The sequence below is a fragment of the Procambarus clarkii genome, chromosome 88 (assembly GCF_040958095.1).
Source record: "Procambarus clarkii isolate CNS0578487 chromosome 88, FALCON_Pclarkii_2.0, whole genome shotgun sequence".
Taxonomy (NCBI): domain Eukaryota; kingdom Metazoa; phylum Arthropoda; class Malacostraca; order Decapoda; family Cambaridae; genus Procambarus; species Procambarus clarkii.
The window spans coordinates 3,353,616-3,371,054 of NC_091237.1; positions in this window are offsets into that span (position 1 = coordinate 3,353,616).

Sequence of the window (17,439 nt, forward strand, 5' to 3'; positions counted from 1 at the left end):
AAAAATAAAATACTCCCATCTATCACAATGGCAGGTTCGAAAGAGGAGTACACAGTGTCTTGTTTCTATTACATCAGTGAGTCTTCTTTCCGCTGATTTAGCTCTGTGGTGACTTGTGATAGATGGGAGTATTTTTTTTTATTTGCTCCTTAAACTGTTACAAGTTACTAGAGATTGACAGATCCGTAGCTGGCCTGTAGAACATTTAGAACAAATCGGGTTTGTTTCGCGGCGCCAGGACAGTTTTAGTAAAGAAAAAATCCTACTTGATAAACTTGCTGAAATTTGATAACAAGATGACGGGAATCAAGCAAGACAGAAGGATGGGCAGAATGCATATTCCTCGACTGCCAGAAAACATTTGATACGATCCTGCATAAAAGACTCCTACTCAAATTAGAGGAGCAGGCTGGTGTAACAGGAAAAGTCCTAAGGTGGGTCAGATAATATATCTCAAGAAGGATTCAAAAGGACAGATACATCAAAGTAGAGAGAGAGGTTACAATTGGAGTACCGCAAGGGTCGCTTCTAGGACCCAACTGTTTAAAATTTGTCAATCAGCGGACAGAGGAAATATTCTCTTGTATCAATATTTACCAATAATGGAAAGCTAATGAGAAGTCAGGACAGTGATGGATTGTGAGAATCAATCAAATTTGGACATACTTCAAAAATGTTCCCAAAAATGGCTGTTAGTTTAACCCAGCCAAATGCAAAGTTATGAGGAAGGGAACAGGCGCACTAAGACCAGTACAGCCATATAGAATAAAGAGAAAACAGGTTTTATTATCGGAAAAGAAGAAAGTCCTGGGAGTGGACATAACGCCATTTGTGATGTCAGAAGCCCACATTAGCAGAATAACAGCTGCATAAACCATTTTGGCCAACATTTGTGTATCCTTCAGAAATTTGGACAAGGGGAGCTTTCCGGTCCCTATATGCAGGAAAGGTGAGACCCACACATATGAATGTGCATCCCCAGCATGGAACCCTTACCTATAAAAGGACAAGAAAAAACTAGAAAAGGTCCAAAGATATGCAACGAGACTAGTTCCTGAGCTGAAGGGTTTAAGCTATAAGGAAAGACAGAGAACTGGGCCTTACCACACTGTAGGAAAGGGGAGAGAAGGGGAATATGATAATATATAAAATTCTAAGGGAAATTGACAAGGCAGACAAAATAATATTGTTCAAAGCAAAGAACAGCAGAACGAGGGGTCATAGAAAGAAATTAAAGACCCAAATAAGTCACATGAACGTCAGACAGAACTTTTTCAGTGTCAGAGCTCTCAATAAATGGAACTGGTCAAACGTTGAAGTTAATTATATTAAACAATTTATATGTAAATATGATTAAAGTGGGATAAAACAGACATTGCAATAATCTAAGAATGTTTAGAAGGTGGGACTAAAAGCCTAGCTTGACCATGAAGGCACATCTAGGTGAGTACATCAATGCGAGTCCGCACAAACACATACACGCATGCACAGGTCCTTGCAGCAGAGTATATAGCACTCTGAGGTCGTTGTCCTAAGGGCCCGGGTTTGATTCCCGGGCGAGACATAGGACATGGGCAGTTTTTTTTTCACCTGATGTATCTTTTCATCTAGCAGTAAACAGGTACCTGGGAGTTATACAACTGCTGCTGGCTGCTTCCTGGTGATGTGGGAGGAAGAGAAAAAACACATTTAGTATGAAAGAGGGAAAATACGGCTGGAGTCGGTAAATTACACAACCAGCGATTAGAAAGGCGGGGTCCAAGAGCTAAGCGTTCAACCCGAAACGTTTGTTGTTTTAGATTTAGGTACCCGGAAGGGAATGTCCATGTAGCACGGGCTATAGTGAGCCCGACCCTGCAGGCACACAGTAAATACACACACACAGGACGCTGAACACCGTAACCGGTTGCTGTACCTGGCCCCTTACCTAGACCCCAACATAACAGTTACAGAAGGCGTTATGGAGCCTCCAAGCTACTAGGTGGGTGTGGTAGTGGGTTTAATGTCCAGTAGTGAAGTATGTGCTTTTAATACATACTCACACTTGCTCATACTTCACATTAATAGAAATAAACTCTATATTAATATTGTTGAAGTGACTTTACTTGTGAATTATTTGTATGTGAGGCGGCCTCATGTCAGGTGAGGTGAATGACGTCACAGGTAGTTGACCCATCAGGCCAAGCTAGTCAAGAGGCGCGGCGGGCAGTGTGGCGCGGGCCGGCGTGGGGAGAGGTGCTGCTCAGCGCCCGCCTCATTGGTTTTACTAAATTAGTCACCTGGACAGTCCTGTGCATGAGGTCACCTGCGCCAGACTTACAGGCAAGTTACTCTAGATGATTAGTTATTTTATCACATTGTATTTTCTTGGTAGAACAGTCTATATTTCCTGACTGTCTAAATAGGCATAGTTACAAGATGTTAAAGTTTTATTAAAAAAAATCAATTTGTTTTGGTGTACTCATTTGTAAAGATAGAGTAAAATACCTTTGTCTATTGGTCGAGACGTGTTTTTAACTGTTCCACAACAGCGGCTTGTGTGTCAACTTTATAGTGAAATTGACCGTTCGACCCAAAGCTGGTGTAAAAGAGCTTACACAATTATTATTATAGTTAAATTCTGGCAGTTATAAGGTGTTTCTTGTTAACGATCAGATTTCAATCTTGGAATACTGACCAAAGACTTTTAGTCAGGCAAGCGTCACAATCCCCCCCCCTCCTCCCGCCCATCCTGTGTGAATGAAAATAGCCATCCTGAGTCAGTGTCGTCCACGCTGCAGCCAACCCCAGAGACGCCTTAATTAACATTAACGTCCTGTGTAACAAAGTACTATATTTTGTCGAATATAAGTAAATATTAATGAATATATTGTATATAGGTCTAGAATAGTTGTTGAATGAAATTATATCGCACGAGTGTATTCAGACCCTCGTCTCTCTCGCCTAATAAATAATATATAATAGGTGATATATCAAAAACTATTTTAAAAAGTGTGTTAAAATGTATTAACTGTTGTGGGTCCGTGCACAAACGAGCATAGACTGAGGACAAGTTAAATGTGAAGCGTTCTTCACGTTCATGTTTGGCTGCCGGGTTAACGACCACTTGGCCGTTGTTGAGAACGTTCATGTTTGGCTGCCGGGTTAACGACCACTTGGCCGTTGTTGAGAACGTCCATGTTTGGCTGCCGGGTTAACGACCACTTGGCCGTTGTTGAGAACGTTCATGTTTGGCTGCCGGGTTAACGACCACTTGGCCGTTGTTGAGAACGTCCATGTTTGGCTGCCGGGTTAACGACCACTTGGCCGTTGTTGAGAAAGTTTGTTTGGCTGCCGGGTTAACGACCACTTGGCCGTTGTTGAGAACGTTTGTTTGGCTGCCGGGTTAACGACCACTTGGCCGTTGTTGAGAACGTTCATGTTTGGCTGCCGGTTTAACGACCACTTGGCCGTTGAGAACGGGCTGTAGAAGACAAGTCTGAGGTTGGGTTATGCCATTCTGTGGTATAAGCCTGCTTTTTGCATCAAACAAAGTCTGACCTGAGCGATTGTCTAGTTATTTCTTCATCTTTAAATGAGGATATGTTCAATTTAGTATTTTGAGGTATTTAATATAATGTGAAATTTCAGGTATGTACGAGGGTGCATCAGTACAACAGCACTGCAGGTATGGGCAACCAGACCCAAGAAATTGGTCTCGTACAGCAGTACTGCAGATATGGAGGGATTAAAGTTACTTGGGAAAACTGTTGAATCGCAATTGGTGATAATGTAGTGTGTATATTCCCACAAGTACAACAGGTGAAGGGAACTAGTTTAACATGTTATACCTTGCAGCGGTGGCCTTCTAATAGGTATAGCCTAAGAACTCTCTACATTAACCACTTCAGAGTGGTAAACCATTCTTCTGGCCAGTAATTTGAACATTTAGTTGTGGTGTAACGTGGTTAATGTTCATCTAACATTTTTGGGTACATTTCAATCCTCTTCCCTCTCCATCCACCCTTCTGTTAGTCTTTACTATCCCACCAGTCCAATCAATTATAAACACAAAAATTACCCAAGAGGGTGATGTTGCAGCTGGGGTTAGAAGGAAAGTTTGTGTGAGTGGAAAGTGCCGGGGCATAACCTACCAAGCTGAATATACCGTCGGACAGTTTTGGAAGGCTGAGCACTTGCAGCTACGTGGCCATCATCCGCATCTTGCTCAAGATATTGGTAGCCCCTGAACGCTGCAGCAATTCTGCAAATTGACAAATATTGTGGTCAGGCGGCAGACACTGAAGTGTTAGAGGTGAACATTCCTGGGTCTCCGGAACGGGGTAACGTGGTGCTTCAGGTTTGTTGTTAGTGCTAACGGTTCCTCATTATTAGGGGGGAGAAAAAATCATATAATTGGCGTATGATGCCTTGCCGGATTATGTAATTGGCGTTTACCGTAGTGCTGCCCGGCCGGACCCACCCGGGAGGACGGTTGCCAGGTACTGCTGCTGGTTGTACTACCTGTGCTGAGCCATCTGGACGTTGTTCGTAGCAGCTGGCTATCAAATACTTTACCATCTGCCAACCACCACGTATACCAGGGGGCCAGACTGCAGGTTTCTGTTCAGCCTAATGCACGTAAAGTGCCAGGAACCTGCCTCCTAAGGCCTTCCCCTCTACACCACCATGAAGAATGGTTGCAAAGTTCTGCCTCCAGGTCCACTCGCTGTTCAAAGCCATCTGGAGGCGATATTCACTCCAGCTGACTACAAAACTCAACACCTGGTAATTACGAAGTGCACAAGGGGGACCAGTGCCAGACCAAAGACTCCTGCCATCACTCCAGCTTTCCCACAAGTACCAGGTGCTGTAACTTCTGCCAGTGGTGGGCCTGCCCCTGATGTAGAATGGCCACACCTCGGTTCTGCCAGTAGTGGGCACGCCTTTGATGTAAAGTGGTCACTCCCCGGGTCTGGGACTGTCGCCTACTCTGGGGGGACCTCCCACAGATGGACCCCAGTCAACTGTAAGTTGGGAGATAAGCAACAGGATCAAGCTGAGACGGATCGCCACTTCAGCCTCCATATCAACTCGCCACTGGGTCGCTCCACTGATCAAGCCGATGCTGACCATCGTGAACTGTGGCAGGAACACCAGCAGCAGCAGCAGCAATCACAGCAGGAGATGGAGGGGCTTAAAGAGCAGCTCCGATATGAGAGAAAATCCATGAGCAACATTGCAGAGCTGCTCACGGGCATGAGGGAACTTTTAAGCAAAGACTGCCACCCTCCTTCCCCCTACCCCGGGAACCGGTCGGGCGAGCGGACAGCACGCTGCACTTGTGATCCTGTAGTCCCGGGTTCGATCCCGGACGCCGGAGAGAAACAATGGGCAGAGTTTTTCACCCTATGCCCCTGTTACCTAGCAGTAAAATAGGTACCTAAGTGTTAGTCAGCTGTCACAGGCAGCTTCCCTGGGGGTGGAGGCCTGGTCGAGGATCGGGCCGCAGGGACACTTAAAAGCCCCGAAATCATCTCAAGATAACTCGAAAAGATACCCCTCCTTCCACCCCTGAACCCTCCAAACATGTGCTCCCTTGCCAATCAGGTGAAACTTCCAGTGATCTGGAATGCTTGTGTAGAGGAGCCCTTCCACGATGGTTAACTGCCAAAGCTGTGCTAAGATATTGGATCAACTCTATAGATGAAAAGGCAAACAGTCCCAGTCTCTGTGGTGTAGTGGTAAGACACTCTCCTGGCGTTCCGCGAGCGCTTTGTCATGGGTTCGTATCCTGGCCGGGGAGGATTTACTAGGCGCAAATCCTTAACTGTAGCCTCTGTTTAACTCAACAGTAAAATGGGTACTTGGTTGTAAAAACAATTCTTCGCAGCGGGGGGGGGTCGTATTCCAGGGACCTGCCCGAAACGTTACGGTACTAGTGGCTGTACAAGAATGTAACAACTCTTGTATATATCTAAAAAAAAAGTGTACTAAACAATTAGAGGCAAATGGGACATTGGTAATATGCTAAGAAATGTTCCTGGAGTTGTATCTAGTGATAATATATATTAAGTGGACTAATAATATAAATCTATATAATGCTTACATGAAATGTACAAATGAGTTATCCATCCTTAGCTGGAACATTGCACCCGTCAAAAAGTTCTGTAATTTACATCATAAAGTAACAACTGAACAAACCAATATTGTAAGTCTCAAGGAGTGCAGAGTTCCTGCAAGAACCTCGCCCTCAAAATTGCTCTAATTTGTTGCTTACTCCCTCAGATCCAGTAACTCTTTCATTCTATAAATCAAACAATCCCTACCCCATTAACTTCTTCGAGAAAAGCAAACTGTGGGCAAGAATATTATGTAGAGAGTACTTGTGGGCAACTTTATCCTCAATATATTTAATCAATATGCTCCAGCAGGAGAGTTAAATTATATTGATCTTCCGGCCTGCGCTCAAGCAGAGCCCACAATCATTCTTGGTGACGACAATGCTAGACACAAGGACATTGGCGGCTCTCGCTTCAGAAACGGGAATGGGAATCAACTGCTGTCGCTACTAAATAGTTACGAAGATGTGCAGATTGTGGGCGACCTTGAACCCACACATTTGTGGAGGCATTCTAGACCTCTGTGTTGGTTTCAACGTCACTCAGGTCTGGTGCACATCTATTGTAACAGATATGTTACAATATCAAATGTTATACAAGATGTCAGAAAAAAACGATGTCAGATCAACCTAGATTGACTACTCTGTATCTGAAATACCATCCTGCATGGTGGTATTTTTAAACGCAAACGGCTCAGTGTTCCTCCTGCTCGACGTAAAGACTGTCGCTCATGTATCAGTGTTACAGCACTTATGATCACTCCACAGTCGAGATACTTAACGACGATCTAGTACAGAACATTCAGATGTTCGCTGACCCTTCAAGTTGGCCCTCCGCACCAACCAGTGGTCGGAACGATATGAAAAGTAATAAACACCATGTCTATTACAATGACCCTAAACTGCGTACTTATAAATGCACTGCTAAACAGTTGGACTTGCATATAGGGAAACACGCACGCCAGCAATGCTAAAGCTCTTTCAGAAAGCCCTAGCCAAGGCGAAGGAGCGCATGACAGAGCTCAGGCAAGATAACTGGGACACTTGTGAAGTCTCAGTTCTCACACCCCCCTCAGCCAGGCATGGAAGAATATTCAAAGGCGATAAGATCGTTCAAGTGTCACACCCTCACCCTCCACACAGAGCAAACGAGGTTGTCGATGCTTGGGCAACCACCTCTAGCTTCAATAATCTTCACCCAGATCATAATCAGATTAAATGTTGGTTACGGAGATCTAGAAAGGCTCGTTGACTTCATGAACCACAAGGAAGATGAATGCAACGTGCCATTTACCGAGTTTTTTTTCGCCCTAAACAAAGTTAAAGCCACATCACCCGATAAGGATGGTACCACTTATGGCATTTTGTTTGCTTCCTCTAGTACCAGGAAATCCCATTCTTGAGATATATAATATGAGCTATGTAACTGGGGAACTTCCTATCTCTTTGACCAACAGTATAATCATTCCAATTGCCAAGTTAAAAAAAGATAATACGTTCCTCCCAATTTCCCTTATTAGCCGCATTTACAAAATATTCGAGAGTGGTCCTTAAGTCTCCTCCATAGAATAAGAACAATGTTATCCCCCCCCCCCAGATATATAGCTATGTATCTGAAGGAGCTATACATCATGGTGGTGGTGCAATGATGCATGGAAGGAGTGTGCATCATTGCATCACCACCTTTCTTACCCTGCACACTGATATTATATACCACCCTCCTAGATCTCAAGTCTGCCTTTGATATTGCAAACCGACATGTTATCTTAAGCGAGCTTGTGAGAATGAATATGGGTGGTTGGCTTTTTTGTTGGATTAGGGGTCACATATCCAACAGGAAGTCATGTGTTTTTCCAGGGGCATAGTTATGTAACAAGAGACTTCGAACTAGGTACCCCACAGGGAGGTGTCCTCAGTCCTAAATTATTAAATATCTTAATAAAATACGCTGTTAAACTGTTCCGAATAAACACAACGTGCACATGATTAGCTATGCTGCATTATCTAACACTGTGCACAGTTACAAACCCAATAAGATTTCAACTTAGATTGAACAGAGCAGAAGTTGTTAAACACATGGGGACAAAACCTTACTAAAGCGACCATACGAGTCATAAATACTCAAACTCCGCCTAAGTAAAACAGAAACAAGCAACATTTAGTGTGCCAGCCAGAGGGGCCCGTGCAGGAATTTCCATGCCAAAAAAAATCCTATGTTGCTGATAAGATACACACCACTGGGTATGCCAGCACGCAGAACACTCTTAACTCTGTATTAAACTCGTGTCAGGACCTAGGTTTAGTCATCTCGGCAGAGAAAACATACTAAATCGGCTCCCAGCCAGGCAAGGGGGAAGGGAAGGGAATTATCAGGGGGAACGTGCCAAGCCATAATGACTATATAGCACTTAAAAGGGGTCAGGATAAGGATTTGGGATGGGACTGGATGGGGGGGGGGATGATTCCCAACCACTTGGACGGCCGGGAATTGAATATCGACCTGCATGAAGCGAGACCGTCGCTCTACCGTCCAGCTCAAGTGGTTGGGACCCGGGCTAGGAGCTGCTGTTCGCAAGATGTAACTGTCTGATAGATCCCAGCTTGACTATGTAAATAGATTCAAATAACTTGACCTTGAGGTGCCACTGTATGGACCTGTTGTATTCAGACTTTGTCGTCAGTGCAAAGATAGGCTCAGAGATCTCAAGGCTATTGTAGATTATCACTCAGGCTATGATGCCAATGTCAGAATTGTCAAAATGATGTACCTTTCATACATTAGATCTTTAGTAGATTATGCTGCACCTCTGCTTGCTTTGATGCCTGAAAGAGCTTGGAGGGCTTGAAAAATTGCAGAACGAGGCCTTGAGGATAATCCTTGGGTGCCATCGTATCACAATGATACTTAACATAAGAAAGGAACTTAATATTCTGAGCGTTGTTGATCGTGTTACTGAAATTAACTGTCAGTGGTATAAAAATGCTTAAGGTAACTCATCCTAACCCTTGCACAGGAGCCCCTCCTTGATTGTATTTGAAGGTCAACATTGTTCCAAATGGATAACTAAAACGAACTGAACTCTGAATATATTATTTATAATTTGTACCAAGAGAGACAACAACGGCACTTAACTGCATCGTGGGAGATTACACCATTTCCCATTTTAATATCTCCCTTTCCACCCAAGAAGCAAATAAAAGATCAGCCCGAGCTTCGTCCTGAGGTAAAGCTCAACGCCTTTAGCCATATTGATGCTCTGTCCAGAGAGGATTCTCTCTCTCAAATCAAATACACTGATGGTTCCCAACACCGCCCCGCGTGAACAGCTGGAAGTTCAGTTGTCCTGACAATGTGCGATGGCTTATATTTTGAGTTGCGAGTCCGTATAAATAACTGGGGCTCTACCCTTCAGGCAGAAGTATTTGCCTCGATTCTCCCACTGAAGAGTGCAAGTCTTCAAACTTGATACATTGACTCTATCATCCTTAATTGCTCTCAACTCTTAAGACATAGATGTAACATGCTCGTGTCTGAAGCTAGACACAAATACAACCAAATTATTAATGATGGTAATAGTCCATTTCATGTGGACTCCATCTCATGTTGGCCTCCGAATGCATGATGGACATGATGAGTTAGCCAAAGAATGTCTTTAAAGGAGAAACTGAATATAACCTTGGATTACCAATAAGCAGTCTGAGAGCAAAAGAACTTCAACAAAATCTTGTAGCGCTGAGGCGAAGTGAAATCGACACCAGTAATTCCATCTATCATTATATTATCATGCAAGAGGACGCACACACCTATGGATCATAAAATACAATCTGGAGACTTCAAGATGTTGCAACTGCTTTGCTTACACTCGGTTACAAGTATCATTGGGAATTCAAATTTTCTGCTGATGTAGACCTGACCAAATATAAGCTGTTAACAAAATTATTCGCACACCCTCCGTCACTGATGGAGGGCAAAAAGATACGCGAATTCAGAGAATTCTATAAAAATGTTCCAGAGATGTGTAACTACTTCATTTAAAATAATCTGCTACCAGAAATCTTGGCCAAATATCCCTAGTTTGCTAACTGTAGGTAGTAACTAAGTGATTATAACCTATCCACCGCTGCCCACTGGATGGGGGGGCGGTGTGCAGGACAAACATATTGACACTAGCTCTCTTCATATGTCAGTTTCTTAATTTAGTAATTGAACTTATGGTCGATCTCGAACCCAATGATGTGACGATCTTTTGAATTTTGTAACTAGCTCAAGATAGTAACTTGTTTAGCAAAATTGTGGGGTTCAGTCCCTGAGCCCAATATGTGCCTCTAACCCTTTCCACTACCGTCCACATGATGGGTATGGGATGCATAATAAGTGAACTAAACTAACCATGACTAGAGCTTGTTAACTTCCTTTCGGATGCTTCCTGAAGCTGTCTGAATTATATAACTTGGGTAGAACAATCCTGTATAGTCTGGATGTGTTTGTTCCTGTATAAGAATTTGTCACTAGAGAGGGGCTGGTTTCATGGCAGCTTCTTGTATGGTAGATTCTGGGCAGCCTCTAGCTTTAAAGATGCCCCCAGAGCACCTCAAAGCCTTTCCCCAGATTATTCTGATCACTTGTTATTCCTTTGACTCGGATTCCCAAGGAGAATAAGAGGTCTCTTGAGGGAAACTGGGTGGTCTTTCTCAGTCTATATATATATACACACTTGAGTACCTAGGAAGGGAAGCTCCTCCATGCGGGTCTAGATAGTAAATTTCAGGTCTGCTTGAACTTGCCCATTCATGGACGGCTTGAACTGCGTATTAAATTGTATAGTAAACTGTAGGAAAGCAGCCAGTCCTCTTCCACAAAAGGGCAAATGCTCGTTTCCAGCATCACGTCCTCAGGCCTGGCTAGTTAGTGGTAGCCGTCCCCCCCCCCCCCCCAATCCAATCCAATCCAATGCATTCATCAGTTTCATCATTGTGTATTAAAAATTGTATTATCATCATCAAAGTTAATATTATAATTTCAATTTCAATGTAAATTTAGGGGGTAGGTTAGATTAGGTGTTAAGGTCCTGTTGGCTATTATTTGTATTAGAACTACATGGGGGGAAAGTTATAGCTTTGGGATTCGAGCAGAGGTCGTCAGCGAAGCACTTTTAGAGAAATGTTAGAGCAGGATTTATTGAGTAGTGTGTAACAGGTCGACCTCATAAACAAAGGATAAAGTCTATACCATGCACCTGCCAAACCCCCATGTTTATAAATGAAACGTTTTGTATCACATGTCCCACAACCAACCCGTCCTCAGACCTAGTCCATTCCATCCAACGGTCAACCCCCAGAGGCGCATTCGTCTATTTTAACATGCTGTTAATTCAAAACAGAACTTTTGTCAAATAGAAATTAATAATATATATTAGCATACTGTGGATATTTATGCATTGTTTAGGTTAGGTGTTTAGGTTCTGTTGGCAAGTATTTGTAGTACGTGGGTGAAGCATTTACAGCGTTGTGGTTTGAACAAAAGTCGTCAGCGAAGCACTTGTTCCGAAGGTGTTCGAACGTCATCAATTTAGTGTAAACCGTTTTCATTAATAAATGGGGTTTGGCGGATGCATGGAATGTACTTTAGCGTTTGTTTATTGGACAAGCTGCCACAACTGATGTTCAAACATTTCTCGATCAGCGATTCACTGTTGACATTTGTTCGAACCATGAAGTTGAAAAGGGCTTCACCCACGTACTACAAATACAAATAATTGCCATCAGAACCTAAACACTTAACCTAACCAATGCCTAAATATACACAGTATATTAATATATCAAAATATTTTGGATTTTTATTGCTTATCACACAGACCAACCAGGTAATAACATTTACAACAGAGAATCTTCGAAGGAACTAAATCTTTGGTATCGGACTTTACCTCTTCTTGCTGTTGTTGCAATATTCTTCCTTCGTTGTTCCCGTAGTCGTCGTCTCTTCTGTAGCTCTGGTCTCAACTCTAATTCCTTTGTCAGTAGTGTCAGTCATAAAACTCTAATGCTCTTCTACGCGGCCAATGTTACACTTGGCAGTCGTTCCTTGGGTTGTCTCAAATTGTGTTGAATCGGTTGACCTGGTTCCTATTTTATGATGAGGACCACGGCCTGCTCTAGGGGGGACAGCCCCTGTTATCAAATACCCGCAGGTCATTCCTTGATCTGTTGTAGCTGTAGGTGCTTTGTTGTGGAACTGGTCTTGGTGACCAGCGTCTCCTCCTCCTTAGCCTCTTGGTCTGGGCATGTCGTTGTCTCCGGCCTGTTTGCCATCACCATTTTTTTTAAATTGCGTTTTATTCTTTCATTCGACAAATATACCATTTTCTGCTGTATCCCGGGTGCCTTCTGGAAGAATCTTCCGCTTGGGTACTCCTTGAAATTCTTAGTCAATGTCCATAATTTATCTAGGTCTGCTCAGAATACTAGTTCTATCATTATCTCATACAGACAAGATTAGAAGACTCCCCGGCTTTAGATTTTCTCTAAGTTGAAGTCAACGATTGGTTTTCAGTTCGGTTCGTGCTGCACGATACCGGTTAGACCATTTGGTCTACTTTCCCTTTGTCCAGTGATCCTGTTACCGAAAAGACAAATAGCAGACAAATTCCTAAACCAATGACAATTCCTAACACAAGTAAGTTCTGTCGAGGCTTCATGTCATGGAAAATGAACAAGGAAGGTTAGGAGAGCTGCCTTAACGTGAGTGAACCCTTCAGGACTGGGAGCACGAAACTAACCCTCTACGTTCTTTCCCTATGAATGGAACCACTGAGTTCCACTGATGGGTATAATCTCCTCGGGTGAGTTGGGAATGCAAACAACTCTTACTATATTCTTGGTCAGCCCAGCCAGAGGGCTGACCATAGATACCCAGCAAGGCAGACCTTAGTCCCAGACCAGAGGATACAGGAGAGTGCATTGCTGAATGTGCACTCTGGCGATTTCATGCTGATAAACATCTGGTCATACACACTCGGACCACGTATGTTGTGAAATTCCATTCCCTCATACTAGGACAAACTTGTGCCACCTCCTTACTCTTCTGGGTGATGTAGTCAATCACGTTTATGAAGTCTTTCTTCTTGAGCTTTGCTACCTATGGTATTTATAATTTAACTTGTTTCCTTGTAATTGTACTTTTCCTATACCAGGCTTTAGTGTCCTGGTCCCTTAAGTTATCCATACTTTCACTTTATATTCGAACGTCAATATACAGTGATCGCTCATTCCCATGGGGTTTCGAATGTTATTTTCCCGTATATTTTAGATTTTTATTAAATCGTTCAATGAATTCTAGGTAAAGTCAAGCTGGTTCATCATTACCTCTAGTCTTGTGGGTCATCCTACATGGTGGCTTAAAAGGTTTCTTGTTACCATGTCCAGTAGTTTAGCTCGTTCTGTGCCCCCATACGGTTCTCGTAACTTTCCATGGTTGGAGTCCCCCCCCCCCCCACGATTAGAAGTTGGGATAGATTTCTAACAGGAGACAGAGACTTCCCTTTGTTATACTAGGTACTGCTGTTTGCCATAAGCTTGCCTGTCATTGTCATTTAATGGAGGGTTATATATATCTGCTACTATATATGGTCCTCCCATCGTCATGGTGCCTGTTATGTAGTCTCTGAACTCCTTGCATCCCGGGATATCCATCTCCTCGTAACTCCAGTCCTTCATCAGCAAGGCCGCCACTCCTCCTCTTCCTTCCCTCTGTATGTGTGGTGTAATGTTGGCGCGAGTACACAGCCTTGTGGCACTCCAGCATTACGGTCAAAGTAGTCAGTGAGTTGCTGGAGGAATCTTTCATGTTGTGGTTGTCAAAGAAATATTTTGTCGGAAGTGGAAAGTCATTCATAATTTTTATTTTAAAGTAAAGCCAGTCTGTCAATGGCTTTTGCAGAGTCTGCTGACACGTGTTGCCTTGATATAGTGTGGTTAACGAGCAGCTTCTCAGTATGTTAAGAACGTATTGTGCAGGTCGGTTGGGCCTTACTCAGATTTTGTCAGTCTGGTGGTCGTTTTGTGCTGCCCATAAACACAGGTTTCGAATCTAAACAAATCACAGGTTTTTATATTGATTTCAGACCGTTGGAAGTCGGTAATTTCTCTATTACACCAGTGTGCTGGGAACAATATAGTCGTGACAGCAGAGATGGGATTACCAAGGCCGCTAATTTGGCTGCATTGTCAGTCATTGTGGTGGCTATATTTGTGAGATGGTATTCATACAAGAGATTCTAAAGAACAAATCCACAAGGGTCGTGACGAGGGTTCTAACCTACGTCAGAGAGGATTCCAGACGCTACCTTAATAGACTGAGCTACGACATGGTAAAAGAATTGCAACCGGGAAATCATCCAGATTTACCGACGGATCCTGCAGTCTGAGACACAAACCAGGGTTTTATGTAATTCCTTGTGGATTTGTTCATTTGATGCATCACGCTGTTGTGATTTGTGTGTGTAATGAAGTAAGAGCGAAGAGGTAGAACAGCCTATTGACATAGCTCGAGTGCATGGGGGGAGTTGTATAAAACCCTGGTTTGTCTCTGAGAGACTGCTGGATGCGTCGGTAAATCAGGATGATTTCCCGGTTGCAATTCTTTTACCATGTCCTCCATTTAAGTGACCCATAATGCTAGCTTCACTGTTTTTCTTCTTTTTAACTAGCGTTATGAATCATACATTAATGATGCAACCCAACCTAACTTACCTAATTTAATTGTGATGTGTAAGTCATCCGGTGTATTAAGCACCCATGTATTATGCTGCATATAATAATGTTGGAATAGGTTGAGAAAAAATATATTTTATATATTTTTTTTAAATGTTAATACAGAGTTAAGGATAATCTAGTGTCAATTATACTGAGTGTTAAATCATAATTCTCCGATGTAGAAACGAACATTTGAATTTGAGAATTAATATTACAATGCGTGTTTTAACTCGATTAAAATCTTTGTCTAACAACTTAAAAAAGCGCTCATGTGCACAGGCAACTTATGCGCTGGGCGTTCCCAGGCACACGCCCCCGACAACCAGGCCACTACATGGTAAAAAGATTGCATACTGAGATTCAACTGATCTATCGGGGGTTCCAGGGGCTTCCACGGAAGCCTAGAAGGTTCAGTAGAACCCAAAATTGCAATCATTTGATCATATCATGATCTGACTGTATGGTGTGTGCGCCTGTAAATGCCCAGCGCATTGGTTAGAATCCTCATCACGACTACTTATTCTCTGATACATCACGTTAGTGTGATTGCTCTGTGTATCAGTATGCGTGTCCTAACCAGTGTAAGACACGCCAGGGATGGGTCAGGTAATCTTCGTCTCAAAGACTCGACCTTCACCTGTTCAGGCACTGACAGGCAAATAGATGTGGACTTTGATGCATGAACAAGTCAATGGAAGACAATTCGCAGACAAATAGTAAGTTTTTTAAATGATGCTGACTGTGACCACAGATGGGGGGCCACTGCGGTCAAGCACATAGAGCTGCCCGAGGTTCAGGAACCACCAGGAGGATGATGATGGTAACGTTTGTACCTGTAGTACTGAGGCTTGAAACTACTAGAGATTGCTGGTGGCGTACACAGTAGCGTACACAGACGACTGTGTAAGACGTACACAGGCTTACACATGTTGGGGACATGTGTAAGAATGTTACTTGGCTGCTCTCACAACTCTTGTTAACAATCCATGCATATCATCGGTTGGACTTAATGTTCTCGTATTAAATATTCTCAGACGAAACATTCTGGGTTCGCGACTATCTCCAGTGTGTGACGGTGTTTCCCCCCTTATATTTCTCCCACGCCTGCAGTAAGAGTCATGTCCACTTTACCCGAGCGTTCTCTACGTCGCAGGCATCAGTTTGGTATATGTGGGAGAAAGTAGTGTTCTCGGAGTGCCGAGAAATTTATAAAAGAAGAGTATTTTGGGCTGTGGTTTAGGCCCTTTAGGAAGCCAATATGGCGCTGGCTCTTCTGATTTCCCGCCAAAACTGTGTGACGTCAGTGACACCAGATTGGTCACCGACAGCGACGTGGCACAGGGAGCCAATGAAAACCTCCCGTGGCGAATATGACGTCACGAAGGAGAGGGGGTCCGGTCATCGCGCCGCGCTGGCGCCATCAGTCTAAGACAGCACGTCAAGGAGGTCGGACGTGCGCTGGGGGGTCCTGTCAGTTGGACAGTTTACCCCGACTCCGGAGGATTTACTCATCGCCCGTGGTCTGCCTTCACCTGTGGGGTCTTCCTTCGTTCATGTGTTGGACCAGAGAAGGAATTGACAGAATGTTGAGCAACAAGTGCTCCAGGAACAGGTGTTGTGCAAGAGTGGAGTCTAGGCAGCGACGTATGCGACGGCTGATAGCTCCACAGTGATGACGTAGTGGATCGGCCAATCCTCCGGAGGGAATCAGTCTGGCACGACACGTCAAGGTGGTTGGACGTGCGAAGATTGGTCCTGTCAGTTTGACAGTTGTTTCCCGCTCCCGTGGATTTTATGCATCACCCGAAGTCTGCCAGTACTCTGTGAGGTCTTCCTTCGTTCATGTGTTGGACCAGAGAGGGAATCGACGGGATATTGAGCAACAAGTGCTCCAGGACAGGTACTGTGCAAGAAGTGAAGTCTGTGCAGTGACGTATGCGAGATCTGAGGCAGTTCACCCGTTTGTGACGACGTAGTGGCTGGACCGAGCCACAGGGAAGCAGCGGAAGAAGAAAACTATTCGGGAATCCGAACGACTGCAGCCGAGACGTAGGCGGGCAGCCGTAGCTGGGAGGAGAAGTCGACGGCCGGGAGACCGACTCCAAACCCACAAGAAGTCGAGGAGGAGCACGGACCTGCAGTGAAAAGGCACGGAGACGACGCGCTTACGGTGGGACGTTGATTGAGTTCCTGGAGGACACGACAGGTGTGTGTGGGGGCGTTCCTTACACGAGGCAGGAGCCAGGACCAGGAGCTACAACTCAACTCTCACCGGAGGATAGGTAGAAGTAGGTGATACTAGTTTCCCTCCCAATTCCCCTTTAGTCGGCTATATTATTTAGCCAGAGTATTTTGTATGTCGTGAGCAAGGTTCACCTATGTCGCAGTAAGGCACAAGTGTGCAGTGGGGCTACATAAAGTACCCACGATATTTATGATTATTATTGGTGTGTACAGGCACCCGAAGTAATTGATGAATTTACTGTGTTGATAATGTCTTTAATGAGACTTTAATACGATCATTTAGTGAGAGAATATATATATATGAATATGCCAGTATTTGGGAGTTAGGCTATGTGCCCAGTAAC